Genomic DNA, 12,174 nt, shown 5'->3' on the forward strand with positions numbered 1-12,174 from the left:
ATGGCTTCATCTCAGCCTCCAGTGGTGTTCATGTAACCCTGTTCACAGGTTGTTTAAGTCCTCGTTTAGGAGGCGCAGGGCTGCAGCTTCCCTTTGAACTGACTTGAAGGATGACTTGAAGTTGAATCGACTCCTCAAGCGCTGCACCCTGAAAAACACTCAGCAAGTATCAGAATGACATGCAACAAATTACTGCAGCGTCTCCACTTTCTTTCTTCTCTTCTAAACCCGGCCTAATGGACTTGTCTGCATAGTGTTTGTCAGCAAAGCCAGTTCCAGTTGTGTTGTGTTTATAGTGTGATGATTTAAATATTCACATGCTAATATTTAAAACGAGTTCTGCTGAGATGGCCAGAGGCTTTACTCAGCGCTGCGTTTTGCAGTGTTGTTCTTCTCTCTTCCCTCTTGTGGGTTCATATCATTTGTTCTGTATGCAACTGTATGAGCATTACATGCCAGAAATGAGACTGTGACACACACTGTGGTGTGACAGTTCTGTATCAGGACTAAGAGAGAGATCTTTTCCAGCTTAACAATGCAGCATCATGTGCCTTACATTTTGTCCTGTTCAGAAATTGCTGATTCTTGAATCAAACTTCTGGTCTGGTCACTCGTGCTTATTTTGATAGAAGATTACTTTGATGTAACATTTCTGACTTATGTTTGCATGTTTCATGCTCGAGACGACTGTTGTGCTTTGTGTAAATTAGCAACCCCAGTATCACTTCTGTTTCTCTCGGCTGCTGAATGTGCTGACGGCTGTAACCCCCTTAACACTTCGTCTTGTGGGCTCTGGTAATCATACCAGAGCTACAACCCAGCTACTGACAAAGAGGACATGTCAACAGCTCCCAGCTCCTTCAGCCCCTCTGGGAAATCACTTGAACAAGGTTTGTCAAGAAAGAAACCAGCAGAGTGTGTGTGTGTGTGTGTGTGTCTGTCCTTGCCTTGTGTGAATGTGTGTATGATCATGTGTTTATTGTTCTAACTATATTAGTGTCTGTAATAAATGTCCTAAACAGTTTCACATGGAGGCCTGGACATCATTCACCCATATTATGTCAAGCACAGCTCCACTCTGAGGATCAGAGAATGAACAGGGAGCGTCTCTGCTCCGTGATTGGTCCGTGCTGGTTGGTGAACACCGCTGTGCCTCTCCTACTGCAACAATCTTCAGTTTTCAGTCATCATATCAATTGATTTTGCTCATTGTAGAGCCACAAACAATTTACTGGAAGTGCTCATCTCTCAGCACAATCAAACCAAAAGGCCCTTCAATTTGTTTGACATGTAAAATTCTTGATTTATCCTCAAGTGATCATCATCAGGAGGCTGGTCTTCTGAATGCATCTTTATGTGTGTGTGTGTGTGTGTGTGTGTGTGTGTGTGTGTGTGTGTGTGTGTGTGTGTGTGTGTGTGTGTGTGTGTGACAAATTTACAGACATGAAAATGGATGAAAATAGAGGTCCATGCATGACCTTGATCTAGAGGGATTAAGCATTTTTAGTGTTTGATGCTTTGTCTTGCATCCATTAAAAGCATGGGTTATAATTTTCACAGATGCTGCACTAAAAGACAGCCTATAATTAAAGTGAAATGTCATTGGACTTTTTTTTTGAGCACAACAACCTTAATGAGTCATTTAGAAAAAGCTATTGCTGAGAGGGGTGTAAATGCTTTCACAGAATAGTTTCCCTCAGAAGTAAGACGACTCATAATGTGTGTGACTCAAGTGTTTTCCAGTCTGCGCTGTTAAGACGCTCGGCCCTGTGGAATCCACACCGAAGAGCTGTTTATTTGATGTCTAACAGGCTTTCATGTTACAGCTGTGAGAAAGGAGCAGCAGCCGTACCTGCTGTGATGTTTCTGTTCGTACTGTTAGCACTACATCTCCCACCTCCTCCGTGGAGTCAACCTCCAATTCCTGGAAGCTCTTCAGGTGTGTTTGTCGACTTCCACTGTCATGGAAACACTCAAGTGCGTATTTGTGCTTGAGTTGCAGTGTGGACCGACACTGGGAGTGTTAACTGGCGATCTCTCCGTCAGGTCAACATTCCTGTTGATGCACGCTCTGTTTGTCAATTGCTTGTCAAAAGTGCACGATGTGTCACATCTGTGACCTTAAAGTTACCGTGTTTTCAAATCTGGTTTCATTCCTCAGTTCGTGGTTTATATTCAATCCTGAAAACTTGAAGAAACAAAATCTTCCCTGTGACCCTGTTACAGGGAGACTCTACCATATTTGCCTTTACACATCAAGGCCATGTTGAGCACCGCTCCACATGACGAGTGACAATAGTTGTATAATGTCTTTTGTGGCTCTGTGTGGAGTATTCCAACATCTGGTGATGTCATGGTGATGGCACCAGCGTTATCTCATCTTGAGGTTGGAGATGACAAAAATATAATGGAAAGCCTTGCAAAGGTTAAGTGCTGCTAAAAGCAAACCAGAGCTGTACTCATTTCTAGGTAATTGTATCTATTGTTAATCGTCTTTGTTGGACAGTTTGTAGCTTGTTGTGCTGTTGCCTCTTTTTAGACTGAACATCTGAATATTTGTAGCTCACTGTAGGATATCAATTGTGTTGTCTGTTTTGTGTTGTTTTTGCTATTGACTGTTTTGATTACATCATGCATGTCGAAGCCCAACTATGGACGGAGTGGAGAATTAGCAACAGCTATAAACATTAGTTTCATACCATGTTTTGAAACTAGGTTAAATTGCATTGTCCCTATCAAATGAAAAAACTAAAGTAAACCAAACTAAACAAACTGGTGTGCAGTCTGCAGTCTACAAATATATTAACAAGTCTAACAAAAGGTTAGACCTCAAAAGGTTTCATTATGGGAAATGTAGGAGTCAGTGTTTTTAGGTCTTGACCCGTACTAGAGACTAAGGCCAGGGAATCTGTTTTGACTGGTCTCTTTTTAGCCGACGCTGTGTGGCTCCGAGGATGGTGATGTTGGTTGGTTGGTCTCCCACTCTGGTCCAGACTCAAATCTTTCAACAGTTATTGGATGGATTGACATGTACTTTATTTCCTCCTCAGGCTGAATTTCTAGAATCTCTGTTGATCTCCTGACTTCATCTTTAATTTATTGATATCAAAACTAATGCTAGCTTGCTAACATGCTGAAGTAGGCTGGTGAACATTATACCTGCTAACTTTCAGCATTTTTGACATTGTGAGCTTATTAGTATTTAGCTAACATAAAGTTTATATCTTACAGAGGGGGAGGTGTTTAGCTAGCATTAGCAGTCTCTGTCTCATGGGTTCAGTTGTGGCGATGGCCAGTGACCAGACTGTCTCTTATTCCCCTCAGTCAGAGCAGCAAGAGAGAGGACAGGAAACACACAGTGTCGAGGGGGGGGGTTGGCAAGACCGGGGTTGAGTCCGCACAGTTCTCATCGCCACCTAAGCTTGACATTGACGGAGGGAGTTGCAGCCACTCTGCCATCTTTACATCGTTGCTAGAGGAAGAGAACGCTGATGCAGAGAGATCGACTCTGTTGCAGGATCAGACAAGCAGAGACAAGTTGCATCATGCATCTCTCATCATTTCGGCTGGATCCAAGTAAGCACCGTTAGAGTGTGGACGGGGGCGGGCTAGAGCCCCCTGAGGACCAGAGTGAAACACAGTGGAAAGATTCTAAACTCTGATAAAAGTGATTTTTAACAGTTTCTCTTCAAGTGCTTGTGGATGCATTTTGTTGTGGTTCAGGTGAAAAACATTGTAAATGTATGCATGTTCATATACTGTGTGTGTGTGTGTGTGTGTGTGTGTGTGTGTGTGTATATATATATTATATATATATATATATATTATATATATATATATATATATATATATATATATGACCTGAATTCTAGTCCAGTCCTCCTCAATGATGGACCAGCACCTGTCTATGTATATTTATCTTTTTGATCTTTTTAATGTTATTTCCTGTAAATGCTCTAATTGGATACTGCACCAAACACCAAGCCAAATATTTTGTAAGTAAAAACCTACCTGGCAATAAACCTTATTTTCTAATTCTGCCTTTGTGATGATGTCATCATCCCTTCCTCATGCTGCTGTAGCCTGACACCCATGTGTCATGCAGTATCCCCTTGCATTCATATTTTTAAGGTAAATACAGACTATAAACATAATATACGCTGGCATGTAAGCTGTGTCACATATCCAGGCAGCCCCACCTCAATGAAAGCAGCCTTCTCACTCGACTCAACTGTTAATAAATAGGTAAATGGTCAGGTGAAAAGGTAAATTTCACACAATGAGAATTTAATAATGATGTTGATGATGATAAAGAATAAAGACCATGCATCCCTGATGCTTAAGGAAGCCATGCTAGTGACATTGCTCTATGGACCGCCGTGTCTCTCCACGCGGTCCAGGCTGAAGTGTCTCAACATCTGTTGGGTGCATGTATGTTCACGGTCCCTAGAAGATGAATCCTAGTGACTTTTCCAGTGGAGCCAGCAGCCAGTCAGAATATTCACTTAAACCTGTGAAATATCTCAACATCTACTGGATGGATTGACACAAATTTTGTAGATTATTTTTTTGATTCCCTGCTGTGATTGAATGTAACATTTCACATTTGCGTTATATTCCAGGTATGACTCATGTCACTAAAAGACACGTAATTATGAAACTTGAAGTGAGCCGAGTCAGTTGCAAATGTTTTTGGGTGTTTGTGGAGAGTGGGAACATGAATACATTTACAGGTCCTCATTAGTTTGTACTGTGCCAGACGCACAATCGCATCTGCATATTAGCCTTCATTATTCAAAGCACGAGCAGTAAGGACTCTGGGGGTTCTCAGATCTTTTAGTTAACCTCATCCAAGTGCTAGCCTGCTCTCCACCCCACTTGCACTTCTCTCCCGTTCTCATTAGTCTGTGTATGAGAGACGCCAGCGTGAAGGAGGCACCAACTGGGAGCCTACACCAGTTAATGTCTTTTTATCGGAATATGTTCAAGAAGAAGAGCGTGGCTTAGCTCAGGAGGTAAATCCAAATCACATTAACGATTCACTAATATGTTTCTGTTGATTTATTGAGTTCTTACACCTGCTTGAAAGGTTTAGTTGGTAATCTGCTCGTTTATTTGCTTTCAAACTGTATTTTTGGCTAGGTAGTTCAGTATGAAATTGGGATGTAAGGCAGTGTTAACAGCATTGTTGGGCTGTGAATTTGTCAGAAAAAGTGACACTATAACAGCTTTGTGGTCTTCTAGCTCTGTCATCTTTAACATAGAATATGTACCACTTCCTAGAAAAACCTCAGATATCTTTACGTTTTATTTCTAAATGTTTTATATCTAAATCTCCCGGTAGATGATGTTATTCAGCTGCATGTCCCCAGAGTTCTGCTGTTATGTGCGTATGGCTGGTGAGCTAACTGCAATAACTGATGGCTGGTTGAGTTTTGCGTCTGTCCTCCTGAGAGGTTTGTCTGCGAGCTGTCCGAAACTCCTCCTCAAACCCTGACGCCAGCTTTCTCCCCTGCCGCCACTTGTCACAGTGGACTCCTTTGGGTAAACCGTTTACAGCCACAGTCTTGCCTCTGTTCCGCACACTGGGTTGGCAATGTGCAGGAAGTTATTGATTTTTTTTTTTTTTTTTTTTTAGCTTTGATAATACATAGAACAGTATCTGCTATTTTTAACTATGTGAAATCAAGTGAATGCCCACACACTCGCAGAGGCCTTTGTAGCACCCATCCCACATGTTGCAATGATCTGCTACTTACAATAGTAATGAAATATGCATTAACAGATGGTATGTTCTTTGTTTACATCAGATTGGAGTGGTACACGGCTGGACTTGTTAATTGCTTGGATACCTTTTGTATTATGGCCAGGTGTGTGTTGCACACTCAACCTTTGTATAGCTACAGTGCAGTGCAGACTGAAATATCTCAACAACCATTTTATGGACTGCCATTTAATTTGACACGGACCTTCGTGGTCCTCGGAGGATGAATCCTCTAATGACGTTGGGGATCCGCTCCGGCGCCTCCAGCAGGATGACATTTATGTTCTAAACTATTGGATGGAATGACGGCTCTCAGCTCTGAGGTGTCTGGGTGTAGTTTCCGTCTGGGTTTATATGTTGCACTAAATGAAGTGAAACCAGTGCTGAGCCGTGAACAGTCAGTGCACGGTTGGCGACATGCACGAGGACACTGGGCCCGGCTGCCCTGCAGGTGAGTTGGACTCGCCTGGGTCCCAGTAAGGCCCACTTCCTTTGTTTGGTGTCATCAGTCAGTGACACTCAACATAAATACTTATCATCGGTGTATTCCACCAGACGTAACAACGGTTTCTCCTATACTCCCTCTGCAATGACGGCATAAAAATCACTAATTAATACATTAAAGAGAAAAGTTTCCTTCTCTACTTGTATTAAGTATGTGGGCCGTGGTGGTGTAGGAGGCTCTGGCAGGTTGTCTGCTAGTGCTGAGCAGTGACAGTGTTGCCGGGGGAGGATTCAGCTCTCATGGCTCCAAAGACAGGTTTGTGATTTCAGAGAGACTGCCAGCCAAAGAGAAGGAGCTTAAACCTCCGTTAAGTACTCTCCTCCTTAGGCTTCTCTATATGACATGCTTTACTATTTCTGCTCAGGTCTCCTTGCAATAGCTTTGCAGAAATATTCCTCTGTGTGGATGATGGAACTGAAAGACGCTGGTAGTCTTTTTGTTGAAATCCTGGAGGAGTGAGAAGCAGAACCTGACCCTGGGCCAGCTGACAACCAGTGCTCTCCTTTTGAGAAAACAACCTATTTTGGTGAGCAAACCATTCCTCAAATCCATTCCAGTTTTCGAGAACCGACCAACCTCGGCCCCCCTCTCCTGGCTCCTACATCTAAATTTCTCTTTGTAGCTTGCACCAGGGTGCAGAATAAGAGACTCTTCAGTGCTGCTGCTAACATTATTGATGAGAGGAGAAAGAGGCTCGCAGCCCAGAGTCCTGAAATTCTTGTATTTCTCCTTCCCTCCCGCTGTAGGAAGAAAAACACAACCGACACATCAGACGAGGGCCGAGAGAAGTCAGAAATTGCTGTCACTAAAAGTAAAAAGGCAGCTTCTAAAACCGAGTGTTGTGTGTTAGATTACAAGTCAGTTTTGGACTAACTAAAATATAGGGTTGCTCAATTGTAGTGGATCTATGTTCCATGTACAGTAGCATGGAAAGGACAAAATAATTGTTCAATAATCTTAACAAAAAAAAAAAGGAAATAAAAAAGTAGTTTGGTTTTCTGCAGTCTTAGAAAAGTCTTAAAGAATAAGAGCAAGGAAAAGAAATAAGATGTTATTTGATTTACGAAAGGCTACAACTAACAATCATGTTCATTGTCAATTAACTTGTTGGTAGCTTTCTTGATTAATCGATTAATTTAGTCTATAAAATGTCAGAGCAGTTCAAAAATATCCATCGCAGTTTCTCCAAATCGAAGGTTGTGTCCTCAGATGTTTTGTCCGACCACCGGCTCGAAACCCAAAGATGTTCAGTTTACATCGATATCAACCAGAGAAAAGCAGAAAATCTCTCTATTTGAGAGGCTGATTTTTTTGCAATCTTTTTGCTTTATAAATTATTTCAATTATATTACTATCAAAATAATTTCTGATGATCGAGTAATTGATTAATCAGCTGATCACTGCAACTCTAGAATTAAGATGATATAATTATCGAAGACCTTTATGTTTTGACTTTGGCTTGTAAACTCTTGTCATTTTTTAAAAATGTATCATTATTCAGTGTCACTTAAAGCTGCAGATATTCTGCTTCATAGGAAAATGTAAATGAGAATTTTTAATCAAATGAGCTGTAAAATATGTAAATAATCATCCTCTGTCTTTATGGTGTAACATTATTGGGATGAGTCATCAAAGGGCTGCTGGCCTAAACATTTGCTCCATCTGTGATACCAGGAGCTCGTCCATGCGTTGAACTTCTGTTGTCCTCCGCCGCCGACCTTTCCCCAAACAAAGAACTGCCTCAAGTCTGATTTTGTTGAACTTTGTTTTCTTTCTCTCTTTCTTTCTCTCTCCCTCTCTCTCTCTCTCTCTCTCTTTTTTTTTCTTAAACCACAAAATCCAAAGGCTCCGATAGGAACCTGTTTCTGAGAGATAAGAGCTAAAAGAAATTAGCATTTTGTTTTGATGTTTTAAGTACCGTGAGAGAAGATCAGCTGGAGAAGAGGGCGGTGAGGATTCTCTGGGAACACAATGCAGGAGGGAGCTCAGGGAGCAGTGATGATTACATGTGACTAACATCAAGGGGTCAAACCGAGTCACAGAAGAAACTGACATAAGAAGTCAAGTTACTACCGACTGCGGTCTTTGCTCATTTAGAATAACAGGCAGCAAGTGTAATTATGGACTAATTGTGTTCATTAGATCATTATCCACAGTGAGAGGCTGTGTCATCCTGTTAGTCATGTTGGCATTTCAGACACCTATAGTATAATCTGCATTTCACACATATACATTCACACAGTCGGGTCTCACTTGTTAGACTATAAACACACACACACACACACACACACACACGAGCATGAAGACACCCTGGTGGTAAAACACCTGTGACTGTGTGCTGTGTGGAGGACAACAGTGGCTCTTGCTGTAGATCATCTCGACACTGTCTCAGAATATCAAATGCACAACACCTTCCACAGTTTCACAGTCCACACTCTAATGCCATAAATGACACGGCACATGAAGATTATCCAAATGATTTCTTTTGTGTTTTTAGTCCTGTTCGTGTTGTGGATCTGTGCATGGTGACGTAGATCTGTCTCTGTCTCTTTTCTCCTTTTGGACTATCTGCAGTGAGATAAACAACTCCAGTATTATATGGAGCAGTAACACAGTTTGTGTGTTTGCATTATTTGCCGCCAGAGTTTTTGATATTTGAATTTAATGATTACAGTAGGTGCATTGAGTAGATGCAATTTATCGTGCACAGTGATGCCACTACTGCAAATGTTGCAGGGGTTTGAAACATTTTTGGAAATGGAGCTTGGACTTTTACTTTTTAATAAAATGATTCCTCGTTCTGGGGATGGCAGCTTTATTCCAAACAACTTCACTGGATAAACTTGGAATGTTGTAAATCTTGTCATGTGTAAAAGTTGTCCATGTCCTGATAAAATGTTAAATAATACACACTGAACTAAGATGGTGAACCTGGTAAACATTACCCTTGATAAACTTCAGCATGTTAGCGTAGTCACTACTGTGCATATATGTACAGTACAGCCTCACACAACCAACGTGTTCCTTTAACCTTGGTCAGCTGGTCGACACACTGATCTACTGTATATATTTCCTTTAATCCCTGATTAAAACAATATGAATTCAGTTCAGCACTTTCTCTATCGTCTGCGTCGTTACTTGGTCTGTGATGAGAAGTGAGACTCTGCAGCTCACAGCTTGCTGGATCCTGCATCGGTCGGTTAGATGAGAGTAAACTGCAGCCGGCAGCAGCGTTTGTGCATCGGGACCTGGCAGGCTGCCTGCCACCTGACCACAGGTTTCTCAAAGCAATGAGATCACTGGGATATTCTGCCCCCCTGGGGGATTTAGAGGGCACTGAGTATGAGTCCCAGTGGAAAAGATAGATGGCTTCTCATTTTCAGCAGCAATAGATTAATCCTCTGCAGGTTCACATCACCACAGCGTTCCAGCATCGCGACATCCAAGGCTCTGAATGGGAATTTTGATTATGTGTTATATTATTATATATTAACTCTTTCAGCCTCTCTTGTTATCACTTCCAGAACGAGCCCAGTGCTACTACTCCTTTCTAAAAATAGATGATGAAGTAGTAGCAGGTCCAGCACCCAGGCAGCCTGAGTAGTGTCACGAGGACAGAGGGCGGAGCCACCGTCAGGTCCCGCCCACCCTGCATACATATTGGGTTCCTCTTCATCACAGATCTGCAGCTCAGTTTTCATCTGCCTGCTGTCTGGAGGTGGGAGGGGGGAGGTCAGAGGGGGGTGTGATCTTGGGCTGGTCTGTCTTCGTTAGAGGAACCCTTGTCAGGCGACATTTTTAAAATTCCAGGAAGGTCAGCCGCGCTGAAGCCAAAGCCTCATTGTCAGTGTGAGTAGAGGAGAAATAATTGGCTCATCCAACTTGCCAGTTTGCACTCTTATATCCTGTGTAATCCTGGGCTTATTATTGCCTGAGGCAGCCAACCTCAGAGGGGGTGGCCCTGGATTTGGTTGAGATTGTCCCAGAGTTTATTTCTGTCCAGTCATTGATCGATGCTCATGCACCCTGTGTCCAGCGTCTAGTCGGGGGGGGGGGGGGGCAGAGCTGCTGCCTGTTCAGTCTATCACGTCACATTGATTGGCCGTACAAGAACGTGTTTAACTGGTTTACGGATATGGCTAGTTGTGTCTGGTACAGCTGCCTGCTAATCCTGTGGATTGAATTAAAGAGTTCCAGGGATTAGTCTGTGACCGGTAACACACAGATAAATTATTGCAGTTTGGCTGTTTGTCCCCCGTGTGTTTAAAGATGAAAGAAGGATTTTGTGAAGGTAGTTTTCGTCGATGGACATAAACTTCCTGTGCTGCCAGCTTTGTTTATCATCAGTAATGTGAAGAATAGAGTCTTTGTGTGAGTCAGGACCTGAGCTGTTTTTGCTTTGGGTATTAAACTGTAGCATTGGTTGTTGGATTTGACGTATCCTGATTGACTCTCTTGTTCACACACGGTTAAAAGTTTTAGAACTCCTCCATTTTTCCAGTTGTTACTGAAATTTACACAGTGTTTCTCAGTGTTTCTGATATTAAAGTGTAGAACAAATGAATAATAAAGACACTGAACACACTCGCGACTTCCTTTCTACATTGAAAATCAAACACTGATCGTTCCGACTCTGTTGCAGAAGTTTCCGTGACTGTGTCGCACCGGCAGGTTTCTTTGCCTTCACATTCAGTCCTGTTCTTCCCAGATCAGCTCCATGGGGTTCAGGTCTGGAGACTGTTGCTGGTCTTCCATCATGTGAAGCCTCCGTCTGCATCAGAGGGTGGATTCGCAGAGTTTGTAAGTCATCAACCTGAAGGAATTGTTTGCATTAAATTCCAAGACACTTACTTCATCTGCTGCAGGAAAACTGGAACTAATTTCTGAATCCTTGAAAAAGGCCTGTTTTGACTTTTCAGTTTTTGGTGAACTGAACTTTGTCTTTTTCAATATTTTCTCTGATCACCCTTTGCATTTAAAACAGCACCACGTTCTCCACTTGGAGAAGTTCTTCTGTCAGTGTGTCTCCTGTCTCCTCGTGTGATCCCAGACTGACTCTATGATGTTGAGACCAGGTCTCTGTGGGGGCAGGACCATCTGTTGCCGGACTCTGTTGTCTCAGATGATGGGTGTGTTCGTGTGTTTTGGGGATCGTTGTCATGCTGCAGAATGAATTTGGAACCGATCAGACAGTATTACATGATGCTCCTAGGGATGGCATTGTCGTCAGTCCAGCACTCTGCTCCCTGACTCCTCCTTAGTGTCGTCCTGAGATTGACATGAAAAGTCTCAACAGCTATTGAATGGATTTCCATGAAATTGACTTCACAGCTTAATGCTGCTGAACCGCTGACGCTGATGATGCTTTTTAGCCACTGACTTGTCGTTCCGTCTCTGTTATTGTCTCTAAGAATAAGTTGTCTTTGACATTAAATATATTCATCAACATTCACAGTGCTGACAGTTTCCCTTGATCACAGTAGATAGCTGATTACTATGCTCTCTCACTGGTTCCAGAGGCCCTGAAGATGCTGCACACTCTGCTCCATATGAATGAGGCTCACTCAGTCAAAGATGATGAGGCATAATCACTGCCAACTGTTTGCTACCACAACAGGGGGAACATGAGGAAAAGCTAATTCTCTATAGTGCGTGTGTGTGTTTGTGTGTGTGTGTGTGTGTGTGTGTGTGTGTGTGTGTGTGTATAGGGGGATAAAATGTCTCCCTTAATCCTTTTTCCAAAAAACAAAACAAAATCAAGTGTGTGTGTGTGTGTGGGTTTGTTTGTGTGGGCAGGTGTGCGTGTGCATGCATACAAAAGCCATGCAAATCCAAGCTGTTCCCCAGGCTCCCTCTATCATCCAACAGGAACAGCCAGGTAACGTCCCCGCTGGGCTTCCCCCCC

General features: G+C 42.6%; 1 protein-coding gene across 5 annotated transcripts in view; it reads left to right on the forward strand.

Annotated features, from left to right (window-relative positions):
• Positions 1–12,174, forward strand: part of camkk1a (calcium/calmodulin-dependent protein kinase kinase 1, alpha a) — a 62,793-nt gene that overhangs the window by 1,334 nt on the left and 49,285 nt on the right. Inside the window, exon 2 of one of the 5 annotated variants that reach the window (XM_056396751.1) lies at positions 809–890. The exons of the other annotated variants lie outside the window; for them this stretch is intronic. The gene's annotated coding sequence lies outside the window, so the exon portion shown is untranslated. The remainder of the gene's footprint in view (positions 1–808; positions 891–12,174) is intronic. 5 annotated transcript variants of the gene reach the window in all.

The sequence above is a fragment of the Seriola aureovittata genome, chromosome 15 (assembly GCF_021018895.1).
Source record: "Seriola aureovittata isolate HTS-2021-v1 ecotype China chromosome 15, ASM2101889v1, whole genome shotgun sequence".
NCBI lineage: Eukaryota > Metazoa > Chordata > Actinopteri > Carangiformes > Carangidae > Seriola > Seriola aureovittata.